The sequence below is a fragment of the Monodelphis domestica genome, chromosome 3 (assembly GCF_027887165.1).
Source record: "Monodelphis domestica isolate mMonDom1 chromosome 3, mMonDom1.pri, whole genome shotgun sequence".
NCBI lineage: Eukaryota > Metazoa > Chordata > Mammalia > Didelphimorphia > Didelphidae > Monodelphis > Monodelphis domestica.
In genome coordinates, this window is record NC_077229.1 from 88,037,527 (window position 1) to 88,051,091 (window position 13,565).

Below are 13,565 nucleotides of genomic sequence, written 5' to 3' on the forward strand. Positions count from 1 at the left end.
ATATGGCTACTTGGGAAAACAGTGGTGGCAGGGTACTGTACTTCTGCTTTTCCATGGTAGGTTCGACCCATCTAGACCTCAAGGTTTGTTGTTATTATTATTGCTATTATTATTATTATTATGGATTAAGCAGGAGTCTGTCGAACAAAGTCCTGAACAAGGAGATATTTTCCACTCCCAATGGAAAAGTGATTTCCTCCATCATAATAGACGTTACAGAAGAAAGAATAGATGGGGTTGGGGAAAAAGGAGCGTCAAAAGAGACCTGTGTTTGCCCTTTAAAACAGAGGTTTTTAACCTGGGGTTCAGATTTCCCTGAACTGAGATGGAGAAAAACAATGACATCTTTCTTTAAACTAACATTTGGTTTCCTCCGTAATCTTATACATTTTATTTTGTGCATTTAAACATATGATTTTGGGAAGTGTTCCATAGGCTCTGCCCCAGACAGCCAAAGGGCTGAAGGAAACCAACGAAGTTAAAAAATACTTGCTTTATTGAGTGGACAATATATGTATAACTGCTCCAATTTTGAGAAAACATTAGCTTCTTTTAAAATTATTTTCTGTTCATCCTATACATACAGCTTGCTTTGTATATTTTTATTTACAAGTTAGATTGCAACAAGCAATTAGATTATAAGTACGCCTGTTAGATTGTAAATTCCTGGAGGGTGGAGACTTGTCTTTTTGCCTCTTTTTTGTATTCCCATTGCTAAGTGCCTGGAACATAGTAGTCACTTAATAAATATTCACTAATGGATTGATGTGGTAGTCTTGATGTTAGGGTTCTACAAGTTTCTTTTCCAGTGTTGAAGATTGGGCCATTTTAATTGTATTTGTCATTGCTTATGAAGAAAATAATTTTTCTTTCCTCTCATAACCATAAAGATAAGAATAAAAAAGGCCTCTGGATTTAAAAGCCATGAAAGAAGAGTATGTAGTTCATGACTTAAGATGGGCAAGTTGCAATCTTTTACAAACTTTTATACCTAGGTCATGTCTGATAACAGTGGATGCCCTCAAAGTCTCTGTCTTGGTCCCTCTTGTCTACTCTTTCTATATTATTTTTCTGAGTGATCTCATATGCTCCCAGGATTCAGTTATTGTCTCTATGCAGATGATTCTCAGGTCTATTTGTCCAGCCTTAACATGTCCATCACTGAATTCATTTTTCCTCTTCTTCATCTTGCCATTCACAATCCTCCTAGCAGTGCCTCCCTCCTGAGATTATCCCCAATTTATTGTGTATACTACTTGTTTATGCTGTCCCCTCCCCCACCCCTACCCTCCCTTCTTTATATCCCTAGTGTTTAGCCTGATACATAGCAGACACTTCATAAATGTTTGTTAACTGGCTGGACTGAGGAGGAATTGGGCTGTTTCCAGCAAGAGTGCTGTTTCTACACTTCTTTGAGGGTTACAAAACCTGTTTTTGCTAGAGCAAAGACCCTTAATTTGGCAGGGGTAAAAACTTATTTTTGATTTCTACAAAACTTGAAAGTTGTGGTTGTTAATCACCTCTAGGCAGAAGATAGAATGTTTGCCAGTCCCTTTCAGAAATCTCTTTGTACTCAAAAGCCCCTTTCCTCTCTCAATAAAAGTGATTAACAGTTTTTCCTCCTGCACTCCATTGGGAATCTTTAATTGGGAATGTTTAAGGGTAAATTGTTTAGGAAAAGTTTATGGAAAAATTGTGGAAATGCATCCTTTTCCCTGGAGGTATATTGATTGTCTTGCTGGCCACTTCATTTGCAATTAATGCTTAGTGGGGAAAGTCTATCTAACCACTGAAGACTTTCCCTTTTCCCTTTTAGTTTTTCTTTTAGCTTTTGTAGATCTTTCCATCTTTTGCTAGCTATTATTTTATAACTTTTCTCCTTTTTGCAGCTAAATTTGAGAAGGTGTCCACTTCTTTTTCTTCTCATTTTCAACTCTACAATCTGGTGCTTCATCTCATTATTTTATTTTATTTTTTAAACCTGTGCCTTCCAATACTGTATATTGGTTCCAAGGCAGAAGAGTGGTAAAGGCTAGGCAATGGGGGTTAAGTGACAAGTCAAAGGTCACAGAACTAGTAAGTGTCTGAGGTTAGATTTGAATCTAGGACCTTCTCTCTCTGGGCCTGGCTTTCTATGCACTGAGTTACCTAGGTGCCCTCAAAGTTCTTCACCTGGGACCCCTACCTTTCCAATCTTCTTACATTGTAATCCAGCCCCACATTCTCTGGAAACCAATGACACTAGCCACCTTGCTTTTCTGAAATAAGATATGTATTTCTATGGGTGCCTTTTTGCTTATTATCCCTTTGAAATTCTCTCCCTCTTTCTCTATGTTTTCTGACTACCTTAGCTTCCTACAAGTTCCAGTTAAAACCTCACCTACAGGAAGCCTTTTCTCCTGTCCCCTTAATACAAGTGTTTTAAATCTCTTGACTACTTCCAATTTATCCTCTATATATGTTGTTTGTACTTAATTGTTTGAATATTGTCTCTCCATTAGACTATGAGCTCCTTGAGAGCAGTCAGGGATTGGTTTAAAATTTTTTGTTTGCTTCTCTTTGTATCACCAGACCTTAGCACAATGACTGACACACAGCAGGTATTTAATAAATGCTTGTTGACTGATTAACTCTCACTTGGACACCAGCTTTACAATGAATCATGAACTTGTAGAATCTTTGAGGAAGGGACCACAAAAGTAATGAAGTCGTCATCCATATAAACAGGAATCCCCTCTTTACAATATCCCTGGCAATTGTTCGGTCAACTTTTGTTTCCTACTTTCTCCAATTTTGGACAATTTTAGTGGTCAAGAACTATCTTATTTTGAGCCTAAATATCCTTCTTTGCATCTCCCTCCCATGATCCTGTGGTGTTGGATAGAACAAGTCTAAGCTCTCTACTACGTAACAAGCTTCAGTAGTTAAAGACAGCTGGGGTATTCCCACTAAATCTTCTCCAAGCTTAACACAACTTTCTTTATCCCATCTTTTCTTTGGATAATCTTCTCATCAGCTCACAAGGTTGTATCTTTCTCCAAGACTCCTTTACTTAGATTAGGAAAATATAGACAGCCAAGATAGAATATCCACCATCCCATAGGCTCATAGCTTCAGTGCAACTCTAGGTAAAAAGGTGAATAAGTCCTCTCCCTCAACTAGAGATCCACTGTATTTCACCCTATTTGTTTATTATCAAGAAAAGAAAATTGAGTTACTTTTATGGGAATCTTTTCTATTCTCATTTCTTTTCAGTTCAGTATATAATCATAATGGTTCCTTTTTGCCACACATAAATGGACAGGGAATAGACTTAAAATGCTTGAACATGCTCCAAAGAAGAAATAAACAGCATTTAACTCATAAGGACATCATTTCCATTGGTTACCCAAGTAAGATTTGACCTATAGTCCTATCTTATGATCTTTCTGAATTCTACCCTAGGTACCTTTGTCTCTTATCTTCATAAAGAGGAACACTGAATCCTTCTAAGTCACTGAAAAAATGATCAAAGGGGGAAGCTGGATGGCTCAGTGGATTGAGAGCCAGGCCTAGAGAAGGGATGTACTGGATTAAAATCTGACCTCAGATACTTCCTAGCTGTGTGACCCTGACCAAGTCACTTAACCACCATTGCCTAGCCCTTAACACTCTTCTGCCTTGGAACCAATACCTAGTATTGATTCCAAGACAGAAGATAAGCATTAAAAAAAAGAAGAAAATGATTAAATAGCTGTGCTTCAAAGACAGATCCCTAGGGTACTCTAATGGTAAAAGGTCATCATATTTAGTAGGTCCCAGATCCAACATGCTGTACTCTAGCCATTTCCCACCCTGGAAAACCAACCATTGTTGATGAATGGAATATAGCAACCTCAATGGAGGAAAAGAAAGGATGTTCCCACTTTCCAAACATAACTCATCCAAACATGTTTAAACTTCAAGTGGGTGAGGAGGTGGGTAGGTAAACTCTGGATCTCTGGCCAAGGGAAGGGGTTGAGGAGGTAATTTCTCTGTCTTGAAAGGTAGGTCAGGTCTTTGACTCTCTCAAACTGGCCAGTCAGTCCCCTCTCAGGCGACCAGGGAAGCTGTTGTCCTGGGGTGTCTGGATTTGAAGGAAGGTGACAACTGCAGCTACTAGAAGAGGTATTTCCCAAAAGCATATTATGTGTTATACCCCCATCCTCAATATGAGAACAAAAATCAAGTAAACACTATCATTCTTAGAAAGAATATGTCAATCAACTGCCTGTAAAGACATCCTTGTGTCTTCCCAATGAAAAACATCACTCTAAGACTCTAGTACAATCTATATGTTGTCTTCCTTTATTAGAATGAAAGTTCTGTGAGTACAAGTCCGTGTTCTTTTCTATTTGTATTCTCATTGCTTAGTATAGTGTCTAGCATCCAGGTAATGCTTAATGTATGCTTTTTCATTCATTTGTTCACTAGAGATCTTTCTCCAGATTATTCTAGAATTAGATTTTGGGTCATTCAACTATTTCTGAGTCCTTTTAACCGCCATCTGATGTTCAAGGACAACATGAGAAACTTTGCTATATTAATTAATGAAATTCATATCATATGTTTATGTATCTACATATATATATATATAACATTCTTTTGCTTTTTTTAGTTAAGAGTTAAGAGACTATCTCTTGAGTTTTGCCAGGAATTTCATGTCTATTCACACCTGTTTTTACTTCAATTCAGATATATTTACTTTGAACAATACTGAAAATATGTCCTGAACAAGACATGTTCATAAAAGGAGGTATCAATCACAGTTCCTATATGGGAATGATATTAATCTGAAGGATGAAGGAAAAGAGTTGTTTATGAATCAAAGAGCAATAACTCAGATTTTCCCTGTAAAACCACTTGTTTGTGAGTCTGAGGCACCAGTCTTGTGATTTATAATCAATTAGCTGAACCAGTTGATGAGAGAGGAATGATTGATTCTGGTAACTTAGAGAATTACCCTGGTGCCACACAAATTGGGGGCACTTTGATTTTTGAAATAAAAAAATAAATAAAAATAAAATTTTAAAAAGAATAAGCTTAATTTTTACTAAGGATCAGTTACTTCTACTAATAAGGCAAATGTCATATCTGGAACACCAGAGGAACACTTATTCTTTGTATTTTGTTATGGTAAGCCTCTTTTTGGTGAAAAGTTATAATTGTTAATCATAAAATTGTTAATGGGGAGGGGAGGCTTCAGGAATCATTCAGACCCTTCTTAGTAAGGAATTCCTTTCCCAATATCACTGCAAATGATCAGTTTCCCAATGGGTAGAGTACTGGGTTTGAAATTGTGAAGACAATTCAAATTTAGCCTTAGTTATTTACTATCTGTGTGACCCTGAGTTAGTCACTAAACTTTTGTTTGCCTCACTTTCTCAATCTGTAAAATGTTGATAAAAATAGCCTCTATCTTCCTGGGTTGTTGTGAGAATCAAAAGAGATGATAAATGTAAGATGCTTTAGCACAGTGCCCTACACATAATCTTATATAAATGTTAGCCATTGTTTTTTATTAATCACCCAATAATCCCATTTTATTATTTGATGTCTTGCTTCTCCATCTCTGCTCCCATATTCTCTTTATTTGTGTCACCCTTTGAAGACTAATTTCAAATTGTTCCCTGAGGAATTCTGGAGTATGGTTACTCATATGGTGCTTCTCTCTTATATCATTCCTCTCTCATCAACTGGTTCAGCTAATTGATTATAAATCACAAGACTGGTGCCTCAGACTCACAAACAAGTGGTTTTACAGGGAAAATCTGAGTTATTGCTCTTTGATTCATAAACAACTCTTTTCCTTCATCCTTCAGATTAATATCCATTCCCATATAGGAACTGTGATTGATACCTCCTTTTATGAACATGTCTTGTTCAGGACATATTTTCAGTATTGTTCAAAGTAAATATATCTGAATTGAAGTAAAAACAAGTGTGAATGGACATGAAATTCCTGGCAAAACTCGAGAGATAGTCTCTTAACTTTCACTTTTAGAGAGAGAAGCAATGAATACTAAGACACAAACTAGGAGAAAATAAGATCTTCATTCGTCCAGTATACTACTGATCTATCAGAATCTTACCACGTGCTTTTCTCCTGGAACCAATCACATTATTTGATTTCCTCTTTCTGTGTCCTATAATACAGTTCCATGAGATGTGGTCAAAGAAGTGCCATCACTCCCAGTGACGGATAGGGAGCGGTTGGTATGAATTGTCCTCTCAGGGGCTGAAACCAAATTTTCTTCATAAAGCAGAACCTGGAAAAAAATATGAGACATATAACGAGCTTAAGAATCCCCTTCTAGAATCTATGAGGCTGGAGTGGGGGGATGTTTCTACAATTCTAAGAGAATTGTTAAAAACAAACCAATTTACAATCACTTTGATAATTGAAAACAAGGAAGCCTCTTTTTCAAGAATTTATGATTGATGCTTTCTTTTTCTTGCGAAGCCTTCTTAGCGCAGTAGGCAGCGCGTCAGTCTCATAATCTGAAGGTCCTGAGTTCGAGCCTCAGAGAGGGCAGAAGCTTTTCAATGTCAATAGGAAAAAATGTCTTCCTTATTCTTCTTCTCCAAGAAGTGTCTTAGTGTTAACAGAAAGAGGTAAATCTAGTTTGTGTCTTATTTTCTCTTCTCTTTTCTTTCTTCCTTTCCTCTCCTCCCTTGCCCTCCCTTCCTTTCCTTTCCCCTCCTCTCCCCTCCGTTTTCCCCTCCTCTCCCCTCCCCTCTCCTCTCCTGCTCTCCTCCCCTCTCCTCTCCTTTCCCCTCCTTTCCTTTTCTGTCCCCTCCCCTCTCTTCTTCTCTTCTCTCCTCCTCCTCTTTTCCTTCTTTTAAGCCAGTTCAGTGGTTTCAAGTCCCTACTGAATATTCCGTAATCGCGTTGTCTTAAATTTCCACTAGATGGCGTTGCCCTCCTTTTTAATGAGAACATTTGCTTTAGCTAGCTGCTTTAGTTCAATTTGGAAAAAGAAGCCTTTCCCCCACTCACTTCCTTTCTTCGGGAGTGTGAGAGAGGGTGTAATTTATAAAACCTTAAAACCCGTTTATAGTGATTGTGCTCAGATATTACTTTCGTTTTTGTCTATATTGGGCAGAGAGCAGAGGGAGAATAATATTCTTTCTCCCCTTAGAGATTAAATCAGTCACTTATTTTGTAAAAAGTTGAGTCTCTCCAGTCTTTTTTCTTTCAATCATTTTATGGTGGATAGTGAGGCAGTTTTTCCTAGTATATATTTTGTGTCAGTGAAGATGGAAGGAGTGGCGTCCTTTTGAAGAGAATTACAAGAGTTAAAACCTGAAATCCGAACAAATTGCATTTGTTTCTTCTGCTAATTAAGATTTTGATTGTACTTTCGAAAGTTTATAGATCCTATTTCCTTTCGACTGAGCGGAGAGCTTTCCTCTTCAGTTCCAGTATACTACTGATCTATTAGAATCTTCCGACATGCTTTTCTCCTGGAACCAGTCACATTATTTGATTTTCTCTTTCTGTTAACACTAAGACACTTCTTGGAGAAGAAGAATAAGGAAGACATTTTTTCCTATTGACATTGAAAAGCTTCTGCCCTCTCTGAGGCTCGAACTCAGGACCTTCAGATTATGAGACTGACGCGCTGCCTACTGCGCTAAGAAGGCTTCGCGAGAAAAAGAAAGCATCAATCATAAATTCTTGAAAAAGAGGCTTCCTTGTTTTCAATTATCAAAGTGATTGTAAATTGGTTTATTTTTAACAATTCTCTTAGAATTGTAGAAACATCCCCCCACTCCAGCCTCATAGATTCTAGAAGGGGATTCTTAAGCTCGTTATATGTCTCATATTTTTTTCCAGGTTCTGCTTTATGAAGAAAATTTGGTTTCAGCCCCTGAGAAGACAATTCATACCAACCGCTCCCTATCCGTCACTGGGAGTGATGACACTTCTTTGACCACATCTCATGGAACTGTATTATAGGACCTGGACGAAGGGAAATGTACTTGCAATTGGATTCATTCTTCCTCCTCATACTATGTCTCCAATAGAATGTAAGCTTCTTTGAAGGCAGGGACTCTCCTTTTTTGTTTTTCTATTTCCCGTTCAATTCAGTAAGTCAACAAACATTAAATGTTCCAGGCACTTTTTGCTATGCTCTGGGGAAACAGAGACAAAAATACATCCCCTACCTTCCAGGATCTCACATTCTAGTGAGGGAGACAACATCTAAATAACTAGGTAAATACAAGATATGTACATGTAAATGAATTGTAATCTCAAAAGGAAAACACTGGAAGGGGAAGGAGGTGGCAGAAAAGGAGAGGCAAAATACAGAAGAGGTTTTATACACCTTGAAGCATTTCCCTCCTAAATAGTTCAGTTCTTCACTCTCCAGACAGGCCAAGAAGAGGATCCCGACCCAGGGTGAAATAAATAAAATTTACGGTGGTTAGATCAAGGCTAGGGACTCAGAAGGATCCACGTTAATGGTAATAGGGTAAGGATTCACCCAAGATGGTCTTGGATTACTTCTGTTAATGAATGTATCTCCTGACAATGGTTTTAATGGGCTGACAAGAAAAGTCCTTGAAGGAAGTGATCAAAAAGTGATTGAGTGGTTTTATTTTTAAATTAAGTTTTATTAATCTAGTTAGTAACTATCAGTTTTGTCTCCCTTTTACTCACCTCCTACAGTAAAAAACAAACAAACAAACCAAAAAAAAAAAAAAACCACCACAAATCTCTTATAACAAATATGTATAGTCATGCAAACCAAATCCTAGAATTGACAGAGCCTTTCAAAATATATGTTTGAATCTCCACCTTAACTCTGCCACCTCTGGGTAAGGAGGTAGATGGCATGTGTTTCATTATGAAAGAAGGAGTTTTTTTTTTTTTTTAACTTGGAGAAATTCTTAAGGGCATATACATAATTTTGATTTTTTTTTTATTCTGAGAATTGCCTATTTGTATCATTTGGCCACTTATTTGGGGAATACCTGGGTCACATTTACAAAATGATGAGCTTGACGAAGATTCTCTTAAACCCTAGTCAGCCACCCTGGATGTTGTCCCCTCCCTTCTCCGAAACCCTCTTTCTGGTTAAACCGGTCCCATTAAACTGTCAGGGGAAGACTGTGCTACACTGCTACCTATATACTTTCTGCTTGGCTGTACTGATTTCCTCCAGCGTTTCCAGACCCTACACTACCCCCAGGGCGTCCGAGCTTCCGGGTGGAATGAGTGTGCCACACGCTGGAGTTCTACAGTACCTTGTGTGTAACCGGACAGAAGCAACTCTGTTTCTTCAGGCTGGATTTACAGAATTTGTATCCGTTAGTCTGAGACCAGCCAAAGTGCTCCTCTGTTCGTTTGGACTGGGATGTCTGCCCCTTCACCCTGAAGGGTTCCGGTGGTTGTCTTTGCATCTGTTGTTTCTCGACTAAAATGCAAGTTCCTTCTTCCCTGAGGAATTTATGACAAAGAAGGCTCTTCACACCGAGAGAAAGAACCGTGGGAGTAGAAACTCAGAAGAAAAACAACTGCTTGCTTACTTGTTTATAGGGGCATATACTTGGGGGTTTTGGTTTTTTAAAAACGAAATTTTTTTTTTTACTCCGTTACAAAAATGAATAGTATGGAAATAGGTTTTGAGTGATAATATATGTATAAGCCTGTGAAATGTGCTTGTCAGCTCCGGGAGGGAAGAGGGGAAGGAGAAAAACTTAATCATGTAAGCATGGGAAAATATTTTACAATAAAGAAAACAAGCATAAAAAATAAATAAAATGAAAATTCCTTGAGGGCAAGGACTGTCCAATTTTGTGATTGAAGTGTCTAACCTGTAAGATAGACACTAATGAATGGGTGTGTATCAATTAGATAGCTGAAAGGATGGAAGAAAGTATTGTGACTCAAAAGAAGAGAAACAGCTTAGTTCTCGCCATTAAGCAGGCCAAAAGAAAGGAAGACTCAAAAAGATACCTATAATTGAAAGCGTGGAAAGCTTTCCGACAGCCTTCCCTGGTGGTCTAGTGGCTAGGATTCGGCGCTTTCACCGCCGCGGCCCGGGTTCGATTCCCGGTCAGGGAAACTTGGCTTTTCTTTCTCTTCTCCACCCCCAGCTCTTTCACTCTGAACCTGACTTCATTTGAGAACCACACTAGATGTAACCGCGAGCCCATCTAAGAAAAAATTTGCCCCCTCACCCCAATTACGGACTTCGAATATTGCCCATATCTTGAGATATGCTTGCTGTGCTAATTTTGCTCCACTACTTCCCATCCCCCCTCTGCCCCTGCTTTTATAAAATGACTAATTTCTCCTAACAGATAATTCCCTAGGTAGGGGAGTGACGATACATCGGGAAATGAATGTAGCTTAGCCAAATGGGGGGATGGGGAAGTAACAACAAGGCATTTTTTTTTCTTTTCTTTTCCTCTTCCTCCTTCTTCGAAAGGTGAAGGGATTCTCTCCTCCTTTGTACATTCTTCATTTCTATTCGCTTCTGCTGTGTGTCTTCTGCTCACACAATGGAAGTGAGGAAACTTCGACGGAGACGTGAGAAGTTACCAGGGCGAAGAACCTAGATGCCGTGGATAATGAGTAAGGAAGACATGGTAACTTCATCGTCCCTCTCATAAAAAAAAAAAAAAGACCAAGGAGCTCCTCCACAAAACAGCTCTTTGCCATAACAACAGCGAACCCCAAATACGAAAAAAACCCAGGGATGACATTTACAAGGAAAGTATCTTTCTTTCATTCTTTAATTTAATTGATTAATTTAGAGCATTTTCCCAGGATTGCAAAAATCATGTTCTTTCCCTCCCCCCTCCCCAACCCCCTCCCGTAGCCAATGAGCAATTAATTCCACTGGGTTTTACATGTGTCATTGATCAAGACCTATTTCCATACTATTGATGTTTGCACCAGGGTGATGATCATTTAGAGTCTACATCCCCGATCATATCCCCATCGACCCATGTGATCAAGCAGTTGTTTTTCTTCTGTGTTTCTCTTCCCACAGTTCTTCCTCTGGATGTGGATAGTGTTCTTTCTCATAAGTCCCTCAGAACTGTCCTGGATCATTGGATTGCTGTTAGTAGAGAAGTCCATTCATTACATTCTATTGTGCCACAGTGTATCAGTCTCTGTGTACAATGTTCTCCTGGTTCTGCTTCTTTCACTCTACATCAATTCCTGGAGATCATTCCAGTTCACATGGAATTCCTCCAGTTCATTATTCCTTTGAGCACAATAGTATTCCATCACCAACAGACACCACCATTTGTTCGGTCATTCCCCAATTGAAGGGCATCCCCTCATTTTCCAATTTTTTGCCACCACAAAGAGCGCAGCTATGAGCATTTGATACAAGTCTTTTTCCTTATGATCTCTTTGGGGTTCAAACCCAGCAGTGCTATGGCTGGATGAAAAGTAGGCAGTCTTTTAGCGAAGGGAAGTTTCTTTAAGAGATGAAGAAACATAAAACAGATTGATCTCCATTCAAGAAAAAACTTTTTCGGGGAGTTGAGTACCCACATTTCAACCCACAGGTACTCGGGAGAAGAGTCTCCTTGTGAGCCCGGATAGCTCAGTCGGTAGAGCATCAGACTTTTAATCTGAGGGTCCAGGGTTCAAGTCCCTGTTCGGGCGTATTCAGCCTTTTTTCTCAAACCGAAAACACTGCAAGCAAGGATGGTTAGTTCAGTAAACGGTTTCCCACACTGACACGTCCAAGAATTCGGAGTCTACATCAGGAGCACGTGGTGGCTCAGGCACCAAGCAAAAGCAAAAAGCCAAGAAACCTGACAAGGCTAGGAGGCCAAATCTCAAGTATTGAAGTAGTAGTAGATCAACCTTTAGGGCAGAGAATAACGTCACAGAAAAAAAGGATGCCTCGGTGATCAGACATCCCAAACGCTATCCTTCCACTGGAAGTTCCGGGTTATAATCCTACACTGTTCTTGTTACCGTTTCTGAATATCTCCTGGCTTACTTTATGTGATAGAGAACTCGGTTGCTTGGGAGTTGGGAGGGCAATTCATCAACCAATCAAGACTTTTTCCAAGCCTGGCATTCTTAAACTTTTTTCTTCTTATAGACCCCTTTGAGGAAGGGCTGCTGGGGAAGGCTGAACTGCGACCGGAAAAGAGCGAACTTTAGAATTTTCCAATTTCCGAAGCAAGACATCCATTAAACTAAGTCTGGAACTCCGGGAAATCTCCGTCGATGTCGGCGCGCAAAGGAGAAAGCGAGGCGCGGGCAGCCTAGCTAGCGCTCCCCGGAGTCTCTGAGAGCACCTGGCTCTCCATGGGCCCCTTTAGGGGTTTGTGTTCAAAGAGCAGTCTCGAAAAATAACTAAATGGAAAAAAGGAAGGAAGGAAGGAAGGAAGGAAGGAAGGAAGGAAGGAAGGAAGGAAGGAAGGAAGGAAGGAAGGAAGGAAGGAAGGAAGGAAGGAAGGAAGGAAGGAAGGAAGGAAGGGAAGGAGGGAGGGAGGGAGGAAGACTTTTAAGGGGGAGGGGCGGCCTCTTATCCCTAAGCAGTGGAAAGGTGTTTGTTTGACAGTGACTTGGAACAAGTCCCGGGCTGGGAAATAGTCACCCCTGAGCAAGCTTCTCGAAACTGGTCCTCCACCTCTAAAGAGAAAGAAACACAAAGAGAAATCCACCTTGACCATTTCCTTGTGAAATGCTCGGAAGAATCACTCTTCATGAGCCCGGATAGCTCAGTCGGTAGAGCATCAGACTTTTAATCTGAGGGTCCAGGGTTCAAGTCCCTGTTCGGGCGGACGTGCTTTTTTTTTTTTTTCCTCAAACCGAAAAGACACGCACTGCACCCACCCTTCCACTGACTGTCCAACCGGCCGCTCTCGGTCTCAGAACACAGGGTTGCATTTTGCTCGTTGGAACTTACGGCACGTACAAAGTGGAGGAGGAGGGAAGAAAGGAGACGCTGTCACAAAGAGTCCAGACGGGATCCCAAGAAGAGAAATGGCCTGGACACACACAGGAGGCCAAAGCAGGTTCCCTGGACGTTCCTGGATCGACGAAATTGAATGCTGAGGCGGCACAGGCTCCGCGTGGACTTTCGCTCCTTCCAGAAACTCCGAGTCGGGAAGAGGAGGCTCGAGAGCACAGTGAAAATTACTTTCAAAGGAACTCGGCTTAACTACATTAAGTTTGCGAGAGGACTTAACCTTCAACCAAGGGCCAGTGGCGCAACGGATAACGCGTCTGACTACGGATCAGAAGATTCTAGGTTCGAATCCTGGCTGGCTCGGTTATCCTTTTCCTAAAGGAAACAGGTTTCTCTTTGTACTTTAGAAAACCGGGCTGACAAATAAACAAGATAACTGTCGTTTCCAAAATATAGAAAATAATGAGGAGGAAAATCTCTGAGTCATAAGAATTTGGAAGATAATTGGTAATAGACCATTTCCGGCTTTTTAAACTTAATCTTTCTGAGTCCTGGTCCATTTGAAAATTCAGAATTTATTTCCCTCCGGGTTTGAAATGTTTTGTGTTAATACAATGCGTTCGTAAATCCCCATTTCTTTTCGTC

At 39.9% G+C, this 13,565-nt stretch overlaps 6 non-coding genes across 6 annotated transcripts; 5 read left to right on the forward strand and 1 right to left on the reverse strand.

The window, feature by feature from the left end:
- Positions 1-6,480: 6,480 nt before the first annotated feature.
- Positions 6,481-6,553, forward strand: TRNAM-CAU (transfer RNA methionine (anticodon CAU)). The gene has a single exon. It is a non-coding gene; the product is annotated as a tRNA-Met (tRNA).
- Positions 6,554-7,592: 1,039 nt separating this feature from the next.
- TRNAM-CAU (transfer RNA methionine (anticodon CAU)) lies at positions 7,593-7,665 on the reverse strand. Its single transcript has one exon. It is a non-coding gene; the product is annotated as a tRNA-Met (tRNA).
- A 2,356-nt stretch (positions 7,666-10,021) lies between these two features.
- TRNAE-UUC (transfer RNA glutamic acid (anticodon UUC)) lies at positions 10,022-10,093 on the forward strand. Its single transcript has one exon. It is a non-coding gene; the product is annotated as a tRNA-Glu (tRNA).
- Positions 10,094-11,583: 1,490 nt separating this feature from the next.
- Positions 11,584-11,656, forward strand: TRNAK-UUU (transfer RNA lysine (anticodon UUU)). The gene has a single exon. It is a non-coding gene; the product is annotated as a tRNA-Lys (tRNA).
- Positions 11,657-12,718: 1,062 nt separating this feature from the next.
- Positions 12,719-12,791, forward strand: TRNAK-UUU (transfer RNA lysine (anticodon UUU)). Its single transcript has one exon. It is a non-coding gene; the product is annotated as a tRNA-Lys (tRNA).
- A 419-nt stretch (positions 12,792-13,210) lies between these two features.
- Positions 13,211-13,283, forward strand: TRNAR-ACG (transfer RNA arginine (anticodon ACG)). Its single transcript has one exon. It is a non-coding gene; the product is annotated as a tRNA-Arg (tRNA).
- Positions 13,284-13,565: the final 282 nt, after the last annotated feature.